Source organism: Colletes latitarsis, chromosome 3 (genome assembly GCF_051014445.1).
Source record: "Colletes latitarsis isolate SP2378_abdomen chromosome 3, iyColLati1, whole genome shotgun sequence".
NCBI classification, from domain to species: domain Eukaryota; kingdom Metazoa; phylum Arthropoda; class Insecta; order Hymenoptera; family Colletidae; genus Colletes; species Colletes latitarsis.
The window spans coordinates 34574648-34598244 of record NC_135136.1 but is presented as its reverse complement, the minus strand read 5'-3'; the positions used below and the strand labels follow the sequence as shown (position 1 = coordinate 34598244).

Here is a 23597-nt window from a genome sequence, read left to right as displayed (position 1 = left end):
GCTGTTGCTGGTATTAGAAGGATTTTCTTGGTAATTTTATTATTCCAAAAGTAATAATGGAGCAAAAATATCTAAATCTACCTCAGGAGTAATGAAAGTAACAGACTCTTACAAGTTAGTGACAAGAAAACAACGTGCACAATACGTATAAAGACGAGGACAAAGGAACTCATTGTTGCAATAATCAAAGCATATAAATAGTGACCATATTCTCCCATGGTACTCATATTACCTCAAATTCCCCTACAGATAAGATCTCGCATCATCTAAAATTTCTCTCAGCTTTCTTCTGTCAATGCGCAGCAAAAAGTCAACTGTCTGAAAACTTTTTCACGTCTCTATACGTTAGTCCACGATTGCCTGTCAGGCTCCAAAATCTCCAGAGAAAGAGAGACGGAGGTTCATTCTCAGGACAAACACGTTGTTTCGAGAGCCATGGTAAGCAACGGATCGCGTTTCTCACGCTACAGCATCCGATCGCAATTCATCCGGAAGGTAAAGGATAGAACAGGAGCCCAACGGAGTCACCTTGGCGGCGCTTAGAAATCCGAGAAACGGCTCCAAGGTGGGATGCCAACGCGCGCTCTATGCAAATTGAAAGGCAGTTTTGTCGATGCTGAGACCACATATTGGCGTTGATTTTTCCAATGTGCGCTCAACCGACTACTGCTACATTAGGTGACTTACAAGTTAGCTTCTAAGCCTTGCGAATGAAAAGGATATTTTTGGAACCAATATGCCCCACGTTGGAAAAAGTATTGTTCAATATTCCGAAAATATGAAATAGATTAGAGACACATTGTTGAGACCCAACATAGGCAATAAAATTCAAACTCACTCAACTAGCACACGAAAATCAGTTAATAGCACAAAATGAAAACCATCAGCGAATCGAACCTTTGTACAATCAGTTTATTACTTTCATTAAAGTTTAAATAGTGTTAAAGAACTGTGAAAATGTATCAAAAACCATCACCCCTTAAATCACATCCTAAAACACAGCAACTCTTCGCACATTAATTTCTACGGAGAATTAGCGAACTCAAACGATCTGTTGAGCAACTGATAGATCATCATCCTGCGTCGCAACACACATAAACAATGAAAAACATTGCCAAATTTGACTTTGTTCTCAAGTTATTTGTTACTGGGAGTTTGTTATTTAGATGAGAATTTTGTCCATCTCTGGTTTCTAACTCGCTAGTTGTATTTGTTCATCCTTGCGTACCTGCCCCACCGTGTTTCGTGCGGTGGAACGCGTGGGCTAACACTTGTTGCGTCGCAGGATATCGGTATACCGCAGCCATTGTGCCCGGGGCTACCTTCACCCATTTTAGTGCCACCTACACGATATTACGCACCGCGCTTCGACGCATTCGCACACCCATAAGGCCGACGACACGCTTACCGCTGAATTACTCTCGCGAACGCCGGAGCGGAGGCTCCGCTCGCGTCGACCCGCGCGATGACTCACCCCGAACACGGACCCTTTTCGAGCGACGTCTCGAACCTGGCTAGGACCATTTCTGACCGTCGGGTTCACCGAACCCGAATCACGACCCGGTAAGTCCCATTCCCCGTTGGCGGCCGTCTGAAAACGGTTTACAAATTGACTCTATAGGCTATCGAGTCACACCATAATATTTTGTTAATCGAACAAGCAAAGAAAAAACTTTTGGTACGGAACACAACCTCGAGGAAAATTAGTAAAATCGATGGAAATTTACTGAATAATGATAAAGATTCTACCAGAGGAAATTGAAGAACAAAGCACGTAGAAGTTAGGAAGTAGCTAAACGATCTATTTTCGGAATTTTGATGTGGAGATGGCGGTCAGTGGACCGGGTCAAGAACTAATTAAGACGTTTTGATTATCCGTGCTTATTTAAATCCGTCGAAAGCGCATGCACGGGCGGTAATAAGCTCGAGGAATATAGAGCCGGGTCGTACATGGCTGGTGCACGTGGACGTCGAGTAAATTGCAACTGTACTCGGCCAGATTAACGCGGTACATCGTCGCTCGTTCTTTCCATAGAGCGTTTAGATAGCGATAAATCTCTCGAGCGGTCTGGACGTCACGCGGCGCGGCGTGTAACGTGGGTAGTGAAATGAATCGCGATTAACAATCACGCCATTATCTGGTAATGTCCACGCTTATATTTATTCAGCCTGGTCGCGGGGAGGGCAGAACGCAACGGCAGAAAATGAAAAAAAAGGGAAAAATGTTTTTGCCGGCGATCTCGTGGGCCGTCGAGATAAACGGCTGGACGAAAATAGAGTCGCGGGGGAAACACCTGGATTACCATTAGCGGCGAGACGCTCTATAAATAAGTTGCCATGCTCTGCTACGAGCCGCCCGGCAAGCTAATTTGTCACTTCCCGCGAAATTCCGCGGGCCTCTTTTATCGGGGCCCTCGTTCCCGTGTTTTCGTGCGCGGTATCGCGACAGCGAATATAAAGAATGTCTCTGGACGGGACATGGGACAGCGTCGCGACTACGACGAACAACTTTTGCGGCTGTGTGCGAGGCCGCCACTCCCTGCAACGACGCCCCAAGCGTTTCGTCGTAGGTGATTTCTAGCAGTGCTCCAACTTTGAGAATTTCCGTTTTTCGAACGAGAAATAGCTTCGCGTCTCGTATAGTGGATGAATAACCTGACGAGGAATAAAAGAGATTGCTTCGAGACGCCGACTGTGGGCTACATTAGCTTGATAAAGGCTTTTGTTGCATGACATTTGTATTCGGTGATGCTTTGAGACACGATTCCAACGTTTAAAAAATTGTCGAATTTAGGGAGAGCCTTTTGTGTGTTCTTTTTGACAGAGTAATTGGGCTCTTATAATTTTCAAATTGAAGAAGATGCAACTGTGACTGAGGATTTCATCTTTTCTTTAGCGTGAATTGTGTGGGTTTCGTTTGTCTGAGATGTGGTTTCAACAAGATGGTACCAGATGCCACGCTTCTGCTATGGTTTTATTAGATAACGAGGACAGCCGAATAATTTATTTGTTCGTGAAAATTTTTATAAAAGAAAGCATCGACCAACGGTTGGCGAACTTTTAATGTTTGTATATTGAGTCTATTTAGGATAAGATCACAATTATGTTCGTTTGCAAGGAATTAATATTGAAATATGAAACCCTTTTACCATTTAAATATTGCTTAGTAACACGTGTCACTAATGACTTAATCGTCGATGCGATGCAAATACTTTATTCAAAAAAAAAATTCATATTGAACCTCTGGTTAAGGCTTATCACTATATTCAATCTTATTTACATAATAAGACATCCTTCTGTTCGTTTACATCGTTTACTATAGTACGAGCAGTTTAAACACATCCAAACAGAAATTACGGCGATCTTCGAACAAGAAATACCTCTTTATAAAGAAGTCATTTGTCCGTTATGTAACGACGACCTCGAAACCTTTCAACTTTTACCTGGAATATGTTCTTATGTCACCGATAACCTTGTCTTTAATGTTTGCTGTGCTTCCACTGAAAGAAAACTGTACATGTTGAAGGAATATGAAGTAATTTACACCAGTAATTGACAGTACGTGGGCAGTGAAGAGTTTTCAAACAAAAAACGATAATTAGTCCTTGTCGTCGATTGCATCATATAAATAGCATCTACCTCTCATTTTAGAATCTAAAACAATCCTGTTAACCATTTAGAGGTGCAAAAAAGAAGTTATTGTCTAATTAAACGATTTCGTACGAAAATCCAATAAAAAGCAAAGAAACTGTAGTTTTTTGGGGAGACGAGGGAAGACTCAAAGGTATTCAGGACTTCTTACCTTAAATGGCTTTGGAAATAAATGTATGAAAGTCATTGTTTACGCGTAAACGTACGCATTAACGTTGCTCTTGCGAAATGGAGTGTTTGCACGATATCAGGACAGTTAATTCACGCGACGAGGAGTTCATTGCACCTCCCTGTGGTCGTGCACGGCGAGCAAGTCCAGATTCGGCAGTGCGAATCGGTAACTGGCGCCAAATCATGCAAAAAGTCTCCGACACGACGGCGCAGGTTTGGTAACGTATTTTTAAAACTTGTCTGACTACCCGCGACGCAACCCGACCCATCCTGGAATACCGATTCGACGAACGCCTCGACCAGTAGATTCTTCGTCGAAGAAAATCTTAGTCTTGCAGCGACTCGTATCGGTCACCGGGAAAAAATCGAAGAAAGATTTTCTCGACCAGTCAATTTTAATTACCAGTGCAAGAAGGATGAAGATGTTAACAACACGTCCATGGATCGAACGTTCCATGAATATTCAGATAATTGATGTTCAGATATAAGGAAGTCTACTGTATTTAAAACATGGACGCAAGAATGATTTACTACCGAATATCAGCGTTGTCAGCGAACAATGTTATTACTTACTATGTGACCAGCTCCAAGGACTTTATGGTTATTTAACAATCAGCCTTTCTCGCGAGAGAGATATTTAATTTTTACCCAAAGTCGATCGTCGACGCTAAATTTTGACAGGGAAAATGTTTTACGACGAACCTCCTGCGGGATAATGAACGCTCATCGTGAAATTCTTTTACGAGGCTCCATAAAAATAATGACCTGACAAAAGTGTTACACGGCCGGTTACGAGACTGCGCCGAAACAGTGTTCTCGAATGTCGAAGCAGAGGTGTACTCTATGAAATCGATATTTCAAACGTATCTGCGCGAATGTGTGCCACCTTTGGCCGTAGATGTAATATATGCATACTCGCGGCTATCGATAACTTTCGATTTGAATGTATCTGCAAGGGTAGTAAGGAGTTCTGAAGATTTCTTATATCGTACGGTTAGTAAGCATACTCGCAAACATTCTTATATACCTTGAATTCAGTCTTTCCAAAGAATATCTCTGTATTTACGATGCTATTGACAATTTATATAGAAACATTCTATTTTGCACCTTCTCGATTTTTTTTATTATTATTGAATATATGTTCGATCTAAAGGGTCATCAAACCATCGTCCTTTCTCTTAATAAAAAAGACTGGTTTCGCTTCCTCTGCAATGGACCATGCAAAAGCAAATCAAGTGCATAAAATGTGCATTATGATGCACCGAAGAAAACGCATCAATCAATGTTTATCATTTCTAGTTGAATTTAACAATAAATATCGATAAATACCGACAAAATTATCGTCCGTAACACTGGTACGTCTGTGACGAGGCTCGACAACTTTATGCAGAACGTTCTGACAAGCTCGAGAGACTTTCAAACTGAAACGTCGATCGCGAGACAGTGTTTTTTTTTTCGACCGAACGCTGCCCGCCATCGCGTTGCGCGTCGACCATCGTAAAGCGTGTTGCCTCGTAAAGAAACTTTTACGGACCACCGTAAATATGACCGCGCACTTGCCCGTGCATCTCGAGGATTACTTAACGGCCGCCTCTTTATCGTTCTTTATCGTCTTCGTGTACTTACGAGTTTCACACGGACGCGTTGCGTAAATACGTATCCAACGAGAGCGATGAGAGCTACGCGAAAGAAGTTGTCAAGACGAAAAGAGGAAAGAGGAGACGCTCGAAACTGTCGCGATTTAGATAGTCGGTGTCGTTGCGACCCGATCGATCCTTTATCTCCGCGAAATATGGTTGTTGCGCGCGTATGGAGCAAGACACGAAACGTTCCCTCGACCTCTTCAACATTCTGTACGATCCTGAGGAACGTGTACGCGTTGTAACCTCTTCCAGACCGTCCTTCAAACGCCTCGACCCTCGACGTGGGTGACCAATTCCTTATCGAGCCGCAGCGCAACGAGAACACTTAAGTAAGAAAGCAATAACGCTGAGTTACCCAAGACCGCGTTGCTCTCGAAACCGGACAAGACGCGATGAATGTCAGAATACGTTTCAAGGGATCTCGACGGATCTAAAAATCTCCGATGCTGAACAGCTACACGCGCGACGTTGTCCTGTTCATGGAACTTACACCGAGGCATTAGTTATCATCTCTGTGTTCGTTTCGTTTCAATAAAATTATTAACCATCTTCGTAATCGCGTTTTTATTTATAATTGTCTACTACAGTAACGACCTCTGTACTCGATGAATTTTTTATTTATTTACTTTAATTATGAATGGGACATCTGGATTCTTAGACACGATCAGAGAAAATATATTTGTTGAAGGTACTTCGAAATGTGATATAACAAATAAAGCAAAATATAGCAGTTTCTTTAGAATTAATGTAATATTAAAAAATATGTTTACACTGTCTCAATGGATTTTATTGAAATATTCTCTATATTTACAAAATTAACTCGACATTTAATGGGTTGGTCCCCAACGTTTGAGCCGAACAGTATTAGTCAAGGCAAACGAAACGAAGCCGGGAACTCTCGGAATATACGCACATGTACGATAATTTTTGCTCGTGTTGAGAGGATAAGATGAAGATGTTCGCTAACCGCATGTATAAGTTCATCGACTCGAAAGGGTTAAGTAAGAGGATTTCATATGTCGAGCATAGTCGATGGAGATATAGTGGACGCCTCGGGGCATACTCCAGCTGTGTGTGATAGCGCTATCTGGCTGATACTCGGAATATCTACAATATCTACAACGTTCTGGCTCGTTCGGATCGCGGAGAGGCGTCTAGGCTGCCGCAATGCATCATTCCACATCGGGCGGAGAGGGCGGGGATTCAACTTCGTTCTACGCAGAGACATCTCGGACGCAGACGTCGAGCCGTTCGCAGACTCGCCAGGATCAATATGAGAAAGTTCCAGGACCACGAGATCCACGGCATTTCCGCAAAACTGCCGGCGTGCCCTTTGCCCGCCCGCCCACGCCCTTATCTTCTTCCTTCGTCGCGAAGAAAGGGTACGCGCCGATCCCAAAGAACCAGGGTGGGCTCGCACACGACGAGAAATCCTGACGAGTTCCTCGATCTCAGAGTTCTAGACTCAATTTCGATGAGTTACGACCCTCGAAGGGTGGACGTAATGTACAGGGTGGGACCGCTGACAGCGAAAGGGGATGGACTGATTTTAATCGAAAATCGTGAAACGTCGATTCCGTTCGCGTTCAACGGCGAAAAATGATCAAATTTAGGATGCATAAAATCTCCCTTTGTCCGAAGATATCTCACAGACGAAATCGTGAAAAATTTAGAATGCTTCGTGAATCGTAAATAGAGTTACTAGAATTTATGGTGAAAAATTATACAAGGAACGAATATTCAAAAATTTGCAATAGCTTAGCGAGACATACCATAATAAGGAAAATGTTTCACTGTAAGTGGCTTTCGTTTCCCGATAAAATTGTGTTATTATTTATTTTAATGTTTAGTTCGTGATCACGAGCAGCAGTATCTGTATAGGAAATGTGAGGCGACTGTAGGGAAAGGTAAATATCGAGAATGAATCGATGGCCCACTTGCTATAGAGTTTGATCGATACGCAGAAAGACGCAAAAAAGCGGGCGAGAAGATAAACACGCATACAAGCGACCATTCCGTTGCAAAATCAACGAGAAATTCCATCAGGTGACTTCGAACTCGTTGCGAGACATGGCGGAAATTAGGCTAAACCCGTATATGGCACGGAGCGCGAGGCTGGACCAATTCTTTACCTCAGCGAGCGACACCATCGTTCGCTTAGCATCGTTGTTCCAAACGACGCACAGTAATTTGTAATCCAAAAAACGTGGTCAAAATACTAATCCCGCTATTTATAATTTGTCTCTATGCGTACAGAATTTTTTCAAATTCAGGAACGCGAATATGATTTTATTCTCCTTGACAGAAAAGTAATAATATTAATATTCCTGGTGATAAATAATACTTCTATGACTATATGCTATATTTATGTATATATTTCTATTGCATTTTACTTTATTACGTTTTAATATCATGGACTTAAACTAATACATAATTTAAAGTTAAACGAAGACAGTTTTAACCAGCTTTTCGAGATTTTCGACCACTACGACGCGTGCTATTCGCCCCTAAAATTGAACAAGCTATGTGGGAACGTATGTTCAGAAGATCCCTATCGATCAATTTGCGCGATAGTCCGGCAAACCCTCCGAAGAAGACGAAATTTCACATCGTTGTCCGGATATATCCTATTTTTCACGCGGCGAGAAAGCGAGGTGAAAACCAAGCGATCGATTATATTTCGAGAACGGCGTAGACGAGCTACCGCTCCTCGTGCTACGATCGCGATCGATATTCAGGACGAAGATATCTACGTTTTGCTGGAAATAAATTATGGATATACGAAGCGCAGACTCGCTTCAACGACCTCGTTATTTCCACGCAACGTTGTCACCTAGGGGGACAGAAGGGACCAACCCTCGAGTTAATTTACTTTGAAAATTTTGTGCACGCCCTACTAATAATAGAAGAGTAGCAGTAGGATTAAGTTAAATGTACAGGGTATCCTCAACACGATTAGAGATAAATAAAAATACAATATAATAAAATTAAAGGATATGGAATCAATTTGAAAATAATTTTAATATTGGTGGACCTGGAAAATCCAATTGCACCATTTGTTAAATTAGAGCCCTATAGTTTTAACTAGACTAATCGATGTAGTTTTCCAATCTCTACAATAAAGTACTATGATACGAATGACCTAAAAAAATTGTTTCAAATGTCATTGCAAAGAGTTTAGTACTACTGACGATTTTAACCGAACCTATAAAACAATGCGTGACACTAAATTTATGAGTGTAGAATCCAGTGGACGCAATCTAAGCAAGCTTTTGTTTCAATTAAACACTCTATTTGGACATATTGCGATAGTATCGTTGCAAAACAATCGCGATCTACAACTAACCGCCCCGTGGTGGCGCCAAATGTTTTTCACTTCGCAAATTTATAGGTTTCACGATTTACGACGCCCGTTATTCCTTTCTTATGAAGTTCGCTGGTTGGTTCTTCCTCGAACGAGGTATTACAATCGTTACGCCGAATGGTTACACGAACGATCTCAATTTTCTCTTGAATGCGCCATTATTCTTCGATGCTCTCGCTCTCGCCCAACTTTTCATTTCGTTCTGTAACTATAGAACACAGGCAGCAATCTTTTTACCGCTTACTGTTTCCTTTCATCTCCGCGAAGATAATGCGATGTTTATATAAGAGATGATGACAAATCAAAATCTGGTCGATTTACCTTCCAACAGACTTTCATTCCTGTCACCCATTAGAGTCCACCTACGTTTTGAATAGAATCGAAATTAACAGAACACTTTTCAATTTACGGGCCAACTTATTATCAATTCAAGCAAATGTCACCCTTTCTACAACTCTCTTCACACGAATAATGATTATCAATTTACGTCTCGCTTTATCAGAAGAAAGTTCGATACGCTGGAAAGAATTTTGTAATAAATGCGAATTAAAAATTTCTTGACCTCTACATTTATTAAGAAAGGTTTCTCACGAAATTCTCAACTAATTGTTAATAGACTGAAAAGAACACATGATAAATTGAATTAATTCACTTCTCAAGAAACCTTTCTTATTACATGTAAAGGCCAAGAAATTTTTTCCTTACATTTATCACAGAATTATCTTCAGCGTACTGACAAATCGAGACGTAAATTAAACAACTTTGTATCTGCTTAGATCACATAGAAGAAAATGAAAAACCAGAATAAACGCCAACTAGATTCTCCATCACCATTTCATGGAGCAGTCAATAAATTCTCCTTTATTATCTATCATATATTCAAATGCCAAGGTTCTTTGTTTTACTGCTCCGTATATTATCATGGCACACTCTCCATGCTTTACTCCTTATCAGCCATCAACTTCTTCAAGCATGCAACCACAACATACATTGTTAAACATTATCAATGATTTGAATAATTTAAGCTCTTTATTCTTGTCCAGTACCTGTTTTATCTTTCTACTTTTTCTATTATTTTTTTGTATTGCAGATTAGTTTAATAATAGTATAGAAATAGACCTCAATTTTGTACCACTGCACGTACTTTTCTACGTACATTTCTACTGTACATTGATTTCCTTCTCTTTTTCACGCTTCGTTTGTTTTTATATAATTTTGGTACAACGAAGACGTATTATTATTGAAACAGTAGGAGACCGATAATGGAAAGAAAAATAAAACGAAACGTTCCAATGTTTACTTGGAACGTGTATAAGTTATGTCTGTCCATTTTCCAAATACAGTAGAATTCTAGTAAGCTGATAGTTATGATGCATCGTGCCATCCTTGCTGATAGTTGCTGCATGAAATTCGATACTTTCTGCGCCCGTGGTGCAACAAGAAAGGGGATTTTTATCCATCCGACATGATGGATTATACGCGGAATCATATGGAATGGAATTCACATTGTAACTGGGGAGCACAACGTGACAAATTGGGGGTGATACGTCTTCGAATCGATAAGAGCTGGTGACAAACTCAAGGGTGGCAGCGGCACTTTGCTGAAAGATGAAAACGTTACCTCTGACATCTTCGAAATATGTTTAAAATTTTGAAAATTCCCTGAATCGACAAATTTTATTGTTCTCTCTCATTAAAATACGAATTTTATTCTCGTCAACCTAAAAATGTCAAACTCGATTATCTCGACAATTGATCCGTGAACGATACAATTTTCTTCCTACTTTTTCATAAGGAATCACTTTCGTTTGTAGATCTTAATCAATGTCGCGACGTTAAACTTAAAAGAAGAAGACTTCGAATTGGAGTTCCATTGAGAAACACGCGGAAAGACCGAGTGCGTCGATAGAAGGAAAATCGTGGTCTCGCGCGCGATAGAATCCGACGTGATCCTAAAGTCAATTTAAACGTAGGCAAAGTCGCTTAAAGGTAAAAGTCGTGACCACGATCGTCGAGCGTACTCGAGTAATGATCGATCTTAACGACTCGTCTCACTGGGAATTTTCAATAAGGATCGCGGCGTTAATAAATGGCCGCGAGACACGTGGCAACGAGCATGGCGAACCGAACCTGGTGATTTTGCAAATTCCGCGCGAAACGCGACATGAATCGTCGATTGAAAATTGTGCAATTTCGATTCGTTTCGTACGGTGAACGTCTGCGGGCAGCACGACGCGCGCCCATGTTTCCTGTAATTTCCCGTCGAGGCCGTTTATCGGGAAATGGCGCAATATCGGGAAACGAGATCTGAGAATTTATGAGCATTATCGAGGAAAAATCGACGCTCCCTCTATACACCGTTCACCCTGTAAGTTATTATACTCGTTACCGAGACTAATATCGCGGTGCATCTCTTGGTTGCGCGAAAACGATCGCACGACGCGTAATTTTTGCGCGTGTTTGATTTTAAATTCACGGCAATTCCTGCCCGATACGATCGCTAAATATTTATCGAGCGGTTACGAGGGACATTGCACGAGAGAACTTGGTGTAATATGGGTATAATTAAGTTTATTCTGCAAAATGCTTCTATGTCGGTAATATGTCACAACAGTAATCCCTTACTCTCGCTGTTACGATTAATAACTCTGAAACAACTCGAAATCAGAGGTGATTTATTATTCTCCTAACAATTAATTAACTGTCACGTTACATGCCCTGACATTTTAGATTACGTTAAGTTCTTTGCGTCGGTTAGAAGCACGAGACTTTCCCCATTATTTTATGTCGAACGTCATTGTACGTTATTAAATATAACGCCATCAACCGATGATCCTTTTAGATTGGGTATTTATTATTAATTTTGATATTCTTCCCTTTGGCACGCATTTCTTTGTACTCGTTTCTCTGTTATTTTTTATTGTATATCAAAGAACTAGCAGTTATATTACGAAAAATATCACATAAAATAAAACACATACCATGCAGACCACTAAAATACTAAACATACCAAGCGTGCCATAAAAATACCACGAATCGCTAAAATTCACATCTATGCATACCACGCATAGAATACGTACCACTCACTACATAGAACCGAGTACACAAGATATCAAGCACACGTTATACTAATGCAATATATTCAAATTAAGGCCTATAAATTTGTTTATCTGAATAATAATATAGACAAGTATTTTCTAATTTGACGTTCTTTATAGAGAAAATGTCAATATTGTAAATCCACATGCTTACGCATTAAAAGCACATATACGCAAACGCAGCATCATTATTTACATAACACTATATGTATAATGATTGAAAACAAAAACACAAGATGTGGTCGTATATCTCCGCTATAAAATACCAGTGCTCGTACTTTAAACGAGCACTTTATACAGAAAAAAGTTTTCCATAGTTTCCTGTATCTAAATTGAAGACTAAGGCGTACATAATTAGCTGTTACCTACCGATATTAAAATACTTGATTCATAGTTCCATTATTTTGAAGATAGCGTAATTGTGCATAAGTAATGTCCGAGTAAAAACAGCTATATCTACCTTAAGAGCAGTGAAAGTACCGGATTCTTACTTCTAATGCGAGATCAACTAGAAAGTAGTAACAAAAAAACAACGTGACGATCATATGCTATTATATTATTGTCAACATTTATGACAGGCATAAAAACGAGGACAAAAAAATTCTCTGCCGCATTATTCAAAGCGTTTGAGCAATAATGTAATTAAATAGGTTATATCATGTGGTTACAATTTTTAAAAGTCTAGAAATAGATTTGAAAAGACAAATAAAAACTGATTGAAGCACGGTTAAAAAGAATTGCTTAAAATCTTAATATTTACAGCCACCACATGCCAATGCCTTCAATGATTTTCAACACGTTTTAATTTAGAATCAGGTGACAGCACGTTTCTAGTCTGTAGCTGTAAGCATCCCGTTTTAACCAACTTTCCCCTATATTGCACACAACTCTGGTGCAATAAAGATATATTATTATTAATGTTATTTCACGACTCCAAGACGCGTATTTTCTACTTATATTATGGTTTCACGACCGTAATAAAAGCCGAAGGAAATAGTGCAAGGAACGCAGGATGACGAGAAAATGAAAAACAAGGATAAGGGAAACGCCTTTCGTGCTGAGCTTGTTATACTATGAGCAGAAACTTTTTGCTGCGCGTGGCCTGTTATGACAAATATCCTCGTCATTTTGCCACCCTACCCGATTAATCTTCAAGAGAAACAATAAGACTACTCAACAGCGAAATCCTTCCACGAATAAAAACAAAAGCTGTCCATCGCGTCCAGTCTTTTTTCAAAAATCTTTTAATTGTTTACAAAGTAATTAGGAATTTGAAATCAAATGCATTTTCAGAAGCAAAGGGCTTAAATTAAAATGCAATTAGATGAAAAATAAATCTTCTTCGCTGTTCGATTTACTCGCGAACCGTAATGTCAGCGATCGTAGAACGTAGATTTCATTGACTTTCCATAAATCACCGGCGATTTCGAAAGGCGCGACTGTCTGTAGAATTTCTCAACTCGACGTTCCAAACGTCAGAAATAGGAAAAAGTGATTGAGGGTTGATAGGTCGCACGCTGTACAGGTGTCACGAACGCGAATCATATTCATTGCTAATCGACCGGCCAGTTTGAAAATTATGCCACGGGCACGCGTGCGTGCAAGCTATTCGCAACTTACGCATGAGATTTCTCGGGAAAGTAAAGAATCTAGAGTAATTGTCTGCGCCGGGACAAGGAGAGCAAGTTTTTGTTTGTTTAAGGGGATATCTATTGCCGGCGGACGTCATTAATCCCTTAGCTTATGAGACAATAACTCTCACATGGATTCCTGTGAAACTCTATAACTGTATCTAACAAGACAAGTCTCGCATGTGGTTCTTACCGATTTCAATAAAATTTAACAGGGTGATAGATTTATATCTATAATAATCGTGACCGTAATTATAGCCGTAGTAAAAAGCTACTATGTATATTAAAAGGAAATAAAGAATATTTTATATTTACTTGTTAACAATTTTATGAAATCAATAATGACTGAAAAACGCTACACGAATTATTTTTACTTCTTTTATTGAAAATATTTGTAGAAATGACGGTCGTTCGAGCTCAATGTGAACAGCAAGGAAGAATACGTGGGTGAAAATGTAAAAGTTCAAAGTATGGTTCGATCGCGGCCAGATAAAAGGAACGACGACGCTATTGAGGTATTCTAGACGGATTGAGCATCCTTTTCATAGACGCGACCTTAACCTCGCAGCACAAAAGGCATTCGATAAAATCAACGACAATGGTTGCACACGTTTCTGCGTGACCACGAAATGACTTCGACGATTATAGGGGCCTCTGAACGACAATGGTGTCACCAGTTTAACGACAACGAATTCATTTCCTTCCAATAAATCCTTCGAAGGGTAGTTTCCAATCGGAGTGATTCGCTTCGAAATTTCGCTAAGAATCACGGTAACTAAATGTCCAAAGATCGATAGGAATAGCTCAAAAATGGCACAAAATAAATGAAATTATAGAGGACGCTCTATAAAAATTTGAGTCCTTAAAAACTGTAATATCAATAAACAAGACAGTTCACTGCCAGGATTGTTCGATATAGTCGGAACCGAATCATCGTTGACCCAATTCACAAGCCTCCGAGTGGAACGCAAATCGCGTTCGCTCGAAGATGAATTCCGGTATGTCCGAGCAAATTTCAGGTCACCTTCGTCATGCTAACCATCCCTAGGCGACGTCGCGACGCATATATCCGCGGCTCGGCTCAAAAGGCAAAAGGCATCTCTAGTTCTCTTATTCTCGTTATCTTGTACGGTCCCGAGCATAAAACGATTCAAAGATATTCCGGTCTCATCGCGGTTACTACTTAGCCTGGAAAGTGCCGCAAGGTCGGTGTCGGTACGAACTAGCCCGATCCCACGGCCTTGAGTACGCGCGGGTGTTTGTAACGAGAGTAATAAGCTCCAGGCAACGTACGAAACTCACTTACGCGAATTCCCGACACCTAGGATGTACGGTGAATAATATGTCAGAGATTGAAATTGAAATTTTCTATTCAAAGATATAATTTTATAGTCACTACCCGCATGAAAAGCAACAATAAAGTACTGGTTAGGATTTCTATCGATGATTCTCTATATTAATAGCGAAAGTCCTTTCCGTTGCCATAAACGTACATGAAACATTATTAGTGTTTCATTGTGGATTGCTAGTCGATGAGTTGATAAAATTGTGATGATCACAAACAACTTTTAAGTTGATGCAAATTTGTTTTAGAGATCGGAAAGGTTGAAATAGCGAATTTTTTAAATTACTGATCAAAACAGATTTAGTTTAGTTGACCAATTTTCGAACGACCATAACTCCTAGAATAATGGATTTATTTCATTCAAATTTTTTTATTTAGTAGAGCTATTGGAAATCTACAAAAAAGTATTAAACTTCATTATTGCACAACGTTATGCAAATTTGTTGAAAATCAAAAACCAATTTTCTGTCACAATAGAAAGGGATAGGTGGACAAATTTTTCAACGGAAATGAAAAATTCTTAAAAATTCTAAAAATATCCGTTTTGAATTCTTGATTTGATCAGGAGAATTTTTAGTGAAATTACTACCTGCGAAATCTTACATAATCATAAAGAAAAAATTGTGTTGATAAACTGTTTCGGAAAACTTTAATCGCACTGATGTATGAAAGAGATAACTATTTATTTAAAGGACAATAATTTAGTATGGTTCCTTCTAATGTAAGTATGTAATTTTGCGTCTCTCAGAAAATTCTAGAAATGTCCCATCGCGTCCTCTGTGAAATAATCGGCCAACCATAATCGCCGCTACTGACCACTGGCGAATGCTAGTCAGTACTATCACTTTTCGCATTCGATCGTTGATTTTAAAGTTAGTCAGAATACAATCGATCCTCGAAAAGTCGAAGTTGATGGGAAATGAAAAAAGTTTTCTCAATTAGTAAAATTTTGATTTTAATTCAATTAGCAAAATTTTGACTTATAGAGACATCTAAGAAAAACGAATACAACTACAAGTTCATTAGGATTAATGATTCAGTACCTTTTTAATTTTCTTACATTTAGATAATAGATTGTTTTTGAAACTTTTTGATCTACGTTTGGGAGACCAATTGATTCTCTATTCGCATCGAAACGTAACTTTATACACCGGATAAGAACTCATTGTCAGGTGTAAGGTATATATCGTCGACTTTTCTAAATTTCATTTCCAACGTTTCTTTGGAGTAATTAATTAGAAACTGACTTAATGTATACTACAGTATTCTCGGCATGCTTTTATCTACAAAAATATGACGAATATCTAGATGCTCGTACTAAACGCATTGCTGAACGCCGAACATTAAAGAGCGAATTTCTCACCGCAACATATTATCGTCTTCTTATCTTCTTTATCAAGCAGTGAATAGTTCAGAGATCGTCGTCCCTCACAGGTAGTACAACGCGAGAGAGTGCCACGATGTTGGTGCACGTTTAAACTGACCTGATCTCACGGTCCAGATTTCACGTTAGTATTTGTATGGAGATTAATAAGTGGCCAATAGCACACGAGACACATGCCCGTACATGAACAACGCTTTACTACGCCTCTGGCAATGGGAACGACTCAACGGACTACTTCAATTAATAATTATACATCTGACTTTTACGACATTGTAAGACTATTTTAACTATTCTACGTAAGACTGAATGGAACTTTGAGCATTTCTACTACATTGAAAATTCTGGCGAAATTATTGATGATTCCCCTTTATGAATTTTGTTCATTTTTAAATATGTTATAAAGTACAATATTGGGGTCTCGAAACCCCACTATCATTTTCGTGTTACTCGCAACATTACCAACAGCTTACACAAATGAACGCAAGAGCAAGTGAGACAGGAAATGAAATTACAGAAATTTTATTGTTCTCTATCAGAATGAAAGCTGTACGGTCCTGAATTGGGCATCAATCGATTAATTTCATTGGAAATATAAAATCATTAAATATACCCTGTCGATTTTTCTCAAAATTCGTTTTTAATTTTTAATTTTGTGTGACGCTGTACGGAAATGTGGTTTAATACTTTTTTGTAGATATTTATGAGCTCTACTTCATAAATAAATTTCAATTAGGTTATTACCTTCAATTTAAGTTAGACTGCTTCATGATGCTGCGCCAGAATCCAGTATGTTTTGGGCATTTTATACGTGTCGCAACTGTAATCGAAACAAACGCGATTAGTTAATATCGCAACAATAATACAAAACGCCTAAAATATAATCATGATCCGTTCATAGTATTTGCAACCCGATTAATAATTCGCAACTCTAATGCAAACCGTGATCATTGCTAATTCGCAACGCTACTCTGAAAAAAATCGCGAAAAATTTATATTGTTCGCAACTCTAAATGGAACTACAAGACTAATTATTTGAAAAATTTTCTAGACAAGAAGCGCGAGTATCATTCATGTTTCGCAACGCTAATAGCAAACCGTCATCCGTTCTTGTTCGTGACCCTAACCTGGAAAGCAAACGCGAAAAATGATCGCCACTCTAAAACTAATCACCGAAAAGTTAAAACAATCGCAATGCGATCGTTCATCATTCGTAACACTAAAGCAAGTCGCGATTTGCCCCAAAACACTGACCGTTGTGGTACAAGTACCATCTGAAAAGCTACAAGTACTACAACTACAGGCGAATACAATGACACAGTAGAAACCAAGAATGATTCTCCATCCTCATCCGAAGATGAAGATGAATAATCATTTGTTGTAGCCCACTCTTGCGACAGTTTGTCAGGGCCTCTTCGACTCATCGAGTCTCTTCTTTCTTCGGCGGTCCTGCCGAAACCTGAAACTTAAATCTACGCTCGAGATCCCGTGCAATACGCAGTCCTTTAACAATTCCAAGAATTGTTATCGGACCAGGTGTGTAGAAACTCGAGCGGGACGAGCGATTCGGGGAACCTACCGCGAACGACCGCGAACGCGAAGAGCGACTTTAGGAGCCGCGACGATTTCAAGAATCGAAAGTAACACCAAAACAAACGGTAGAAACCATTTGAAATGGCTAACTTTTCAACTCTCGAAATCCAACTACAGGTATAGGACCTGTGACAGTCCTGCCCTGACCCTACCTACTTATACCTAACACACATACCAGAAGATAAGTGACCTACCTACCTAGCCCTATATTTAAAAAATTGCAAAACTCATTCTCGCAAACATACGCTCCACGGTTCTCACACATAATGTTCGGGCGCAAAAGCCTACACTAGAGAGGATTCCCCGGGGTTCCTCCGACACCCGAACATTGCAAACATTCACACTCTAATGTTTACGTACCAATGCCTGAAATCAACTGACAAAGCCAAGTGATCATTGCGTACCTTTATTATATACATATATTACTTTATTTTAATGTAATGAAATCTTTGATACATTATATTATTGTACAAATGAAATAAATTATTGTATTATTGTATAAATGATCGCAATCGAATTTCTTCAGTCTATTGCTCAAAGTCAAACGATATTTGTCGTTTATATTTTATTAAATATTCTGTACTATGATTTACGCATATGCAAAAAATATGTGCAAGACGAAATAGAATTTTATTTATAAATTATACTGAACTTTTAAAACGACGCAATTCCACAGCCTAACCACACACACAAACACACACATGTGGAAATTACGTCGCGCACGATACACTAACGCAATGTCAGTCGCAGATAGATATTATTAGAAATTTATATAAACTAAATCATCGTGCTCATTGCCTTCGCTTACACAGGTAGCACCTGGGCACCTGGGCGAGTTTAGGCAACGAACACGGGAAAGTACCCTGAAAATCCTGAGCTAGAAAGAGTGGTTAATAAACAATACAAACGGTATTTTTTATTTTATTTTCTGTTAAAATAATTCGACTTTTTATTTCTGATGTATTAAAAACAAAATATATTAATATTAAAATATGAAAATTATGAAAAATCTCATTATTAAAGAAAATATTCTAATTGAAATTTAATTATTTAAAAGGAAAAACTTTAATTATGACTTTGTGATAAAATTATGTACTTTGAAAATTTTAGATGTATCATTTAAATAAATTTATTGTATTATTAATTCAAATATTCAAATATTCTCGGTCGATTTTGTCGTCAAAGTTTTAAAGAAATGAATATATTATAGAATGCTTATTACTTTGACTCAAAAATCTACCAGTCGCGAATAGTCTTCGTGTACGTGAAATGCATCATATTTTGTAATAATTAAGGAACGAATAATATACAGGGTGTTCGGCCACCCCTGGGAAAAATTTTAATGGGAGATTCTAGAAGCCAAAATAAGACGAAAATCAAGAATACCAATTTGTTGATGGTGGCTTCGTTAAGAAGTTATTAACGTTTAATGTTTCGCCAATACTGAATTTTTTTCTCGAAAGTAGATAAGATTTCGGGACTATGTCTATTCACCAAAAATGATTGTAATTGATCCCCGGAACCAAACATAATTTTTTTAGAACGATTTGAAACTTTTCAATTTCGCCGAAAAATTTAGGCACCTACCCCCTGTCGATTTTTCTTAAAAATTCGTTTTTCATTTTTAGTAATTTTGTTTGACGCCCTATAGAAAAGTTGTCTAATACTTTTTTGTAGGTACCCATGAGCTCTACTTCAGAAAAAAGTTTCAATGAAATCTATTCACTATTGTGGGAGTTATGGCTGTTTGAAAATTGAACCATTTTTATGAGGTTTTTCTTATTTTGCGGGGTCAAGGATCAACTTTTCGAATATTTTTATAATTGCTACATATTCTACACTAAAATACGCGGCATTTGGCTTTTTGAACGTTAAAATCGTCCAATCCGTTCAGAAGTTATGACGTTTTAAAGATTCGCATGAAATTTTGGGCTGACATTTCTGCCAGAAATCATATTTTCGTTGAGGAATTTTTTTCTCGAAAATGGTTAGGATTTTGAGGGTATATGTAATGACCAAAAATGATTGTAATTGACCCCCACAACTAGTAATAATTTTTTCAGAACGATTTGAAATTTTCTAATTTTGTCGAAAAATTTGTCTACCTACTCGAATTTTTTTCTCGAAACTGGGTAGGATTTCGGGGGTATGTCTATTCACCAAAAATGATTGTAATTGATCCCCGCAACCGAATATAATTTTTCTAGAACGATTTCAAATTTTTTAATTTAATTGTTAATAATTTTTTAACGAAGCCTCCATCAACAAATTGGTATTATTGATTTTCGTCTTATTTTGGCCTCTAAAATCCCCCATTAAAATTTTTCCCAGGGGTAGCCGAACACCCTGTATATCCCATATACATACACTATTATTAGTCACCATTTTATAATGAAGCTAACAAATTAGATAAGAAAATAAATAATTAACTTCTATATTTTAATATGTGTTCAAACATGTGATAGTGAAAATATTTAATATATTTTCATGCTTAAATGTTCTTAATAGAAATTGTAATAGTCATCATTTTATAATGAAGCCAACAAATTAGATAAGAAAATAAATAATTAACTTCTATATTTTAATATGTGTTCAAACATGTGATAGTGAAAATATTTAATATATTTTCATGCTTAAATGTTCTTAATAGAAATTGTAATAGTCATCATTTTATAATGAAGCCAACAAATTAGATAAGAAAATAAATAATTAACTTCTATATTTTAATATGTGTTCAATCATGTGATAGTGAAAATATTTAATATATTTTCATGTATAAATGTTCTTAATAGAAATTGTAATAGTCATCATTTTATAATGAAGCCAACAAATTAGATAAGAAAATAAGTAATTAACTTCTATATTTTAATATGTGTTCAAACATGTGATAGTGAAAATATTTAATACATTTTCATGCTTAAATGTTCTTGATAAAAATTATTTATTATTCTGTGAAGTATTTATTTATAATAACTAAAAAAACACGGAGTACAAGAAGACTCTAACCTGAACTACAAAATAAAATAATGCACATGTTTCTACTCACGGGTATAAAAAATTCCCGCGGTCATTATATTCGCCAAAGATACTACGTATACAACCGGTCACCCGTGTTGATTCGGACCTTTCGTCCTACAACATGATTGGGGACCAGAGGAACAGAAGCACATGCGACTCACCAACCGTTGACTACGACGAACCTCTAGGTTAGACCTCTGAGATGCTGCTTCCTAGTCTAGTCATCAACGAAATCGTCTGCACGGTCCTGCTGGTTGCCAGGATGTAGAGATCAAATCTAGAAACTGTAAAGAATAAGGAAACAATTATAATCTACCGTAAAAATGAAAAACAATTCGTAATTTAATATAAAAGTATCTATATGCTCAAAATTGAGCAATACTTACATTTTTTACTCGTGGAGCATCGTCCAAAACTCCTCTTCAGTGATGCACTGATTCTAATACCGGTAACGAGCAATTCTACTTTTGAAAGGAATAATTGAAAAAATTATTAAAGAAAATGATAAACTAACGCGACCGAAAATCATAGTCGGCGGATAAGAGGCTCTACTGTCGCGATTTAGAAAGCTAAGAGCCACGATGCTCTGGAAAAAATATATTAATGCGCAATATACACTGAATCGACCTTCGCGTGTGCCTAAAGTATAAACGAAACTCTACTCGAAGCAGCTGTGTTTCGAAAAACAATCGACTAATCTACGCAACAAACACTGATTCTACCGACCGCATTGCACGCGGTCATAAAACTTTCTGGAAGAAAAGCTGAAATATGAAATAAGAAATAATTAAGTAATTACTCGGGCATGTCTATTAATAGATTTAGTATTACATTTGACCGATAAAAACGCAAAAATATGTAAACATATATAGGTACACACTCACATGTTATAATGAAGTCGATTTTCCCAATATTCCATTTTCAGTTCCCTCCATTTGCCATTTCCGAACATGGCGTCGATTGCGTGCCGGTAGCGTCCCTTTCAATTGAACACGAACAATCAGAATCTGTAACAGCAATGAAACACATATTATGATCCAATGCGTTAAAATAAATGTATCTATAACTTAATTAAACATCGACTGAACCCGAAATATGGTCCATGAATTGTTAATTATGTTTACAGACATCATAATTGACGAAGATTATGTATGGGAAGAGCACGTGCGAAACAGATGAAACATTTTTCGCGATTCCGATTGACTTGAACGTCAGAAATGTGTTAATATTAAATGAAAGCACTACCAGGCAATAAAGGAAAGTACTACGAGCGATTTGGAACATTAAGATGACAATAATTAAAAATTACATACCTCATTAGACGCGAAGCCTGTCACAGCAGCTGATCACACGAATTTCCAGAGGACGAATGGCGGACAGCAACGGTTGCGTCTACCGCGGGGGGTAACGGGTGGGGAGCGTGGCGCGGTTGTCACGTAGTCCGTCTCGATTCTCGATCCGTATTTCGGAAGAAAAGGTTAAACCTTATATCTCGACTAACTGAAAATAAATAAAGTAAATACATAAAATAAATACAAAAAGATATCAGACTAACAATTAATTAATGATTTATTGTCTTTATATCCTTGTGACGTCACAATGAGTAACAGCCAATCACAGGCGCTGTTTGAACATCGAATATCGATCTGGTATTCGATACATACGTAACTAGATCGATCTTAATAGGTACTTAATAATATGTAAATATATTAATTTTTAATCAAAATTTCAATCAATGCTTTTGATACAAATATAGTACAACAAGCAAAAAATATGTAGAGAATACATGATGACATTAATTTATATAAATAAAAATGTTATAAATGCTGTTCATCTATTACACGTCTGTACCTATTTCTTGTGTTTTCTACAGTATTTCTTAAAAGTAATTTTATTCTTACCATTACTAGCATTCGTAAGCCAGGGTCAGTCATCTGATATGCTTGTTGTTCTTTCAACGCTTGGTTAGGTTCTGTTTATATTCTCGGCCGCCTGCCGCTCGACTTCACCTTGGAGCTGAGCTCGCGAATTCCTGGTCTGTGTAACACGAAAGACAGTTTTTTACATCTCCAGTATGCATTGTCTGTGCCACAAATCCGAGTGTTACGAAAAAATACTACAGTGACATCTCCTCCACACTTTGTCTATGCCTCGACTTCTTACCAACTCAAGCGCAATATTATCGACACCGAATCTAGGTAGATCCAAAACCTAGGGAGAAATAAAATGAATAACTTCAAAATATATACTACACAGAAAAGGAACATTTATCTGAGAAACTAATTGCAATTTAGATTTAAAGTTAATATTTACACGTTATATGCTTGATATTTACAATTTATATATTTCGATTGATCTAGTTATTTATGCGTTGCACACTAGAACAATATTTGACGCTCAAGCAGCGCCAATGATTATACATATATTTCGCATCATGACGTCACAAGAGTATAAAGATAATAAATAATTAAGTAATTAATTGTTTGTTTGCGATCTTTTTGTCTTTATTTAATGTACTTTCTGTATATAATTATATAATATAATTCTGTGTATAATATTCGAAAATATATTATACACAAGGGAAACTGATCGCAATTTAGATTAAAGTTAATATTTAGATATCATAAGTTTCTATGATTGATATTAATATTACATATTATTAAGTACCTATTAAGATCGATCTAGTTACGTATGTATCGAAT

General features: G+C 37.7%; 1 protein-coding gene across 1 annotated transcript in view; it reads right to left on the bottom strand.

Annotated features, from left to right (window-relative positions):
- Positions 1-22228, bottom strand: part of Knockout (Stork-head domain-containing protein knockout) — a 235492-nt gene extending 213264 nt beyond the window's left edge. Inside the window, exons 1-5 of the mRNA XM_076762167.1 lie at positions 22209-22228; positions 21780-21902; positions 21282-21659; positions 21057-21179; positions 17029-17104 (exon numbers count right to left, since the gene is read on the bottom strand). The gene's annotated coding sequence lies outside the window, so the exon portion shown is untranslated. The remainder of the gene's footprint in view (positions 1-17028; positions 17105-21056; positions 21180-21281; positions 21660-21779; positions 21903-22208) is intronic.
- Between the last annotated feature and the right edge of the window lie 1369 nt (positions 22229-23597).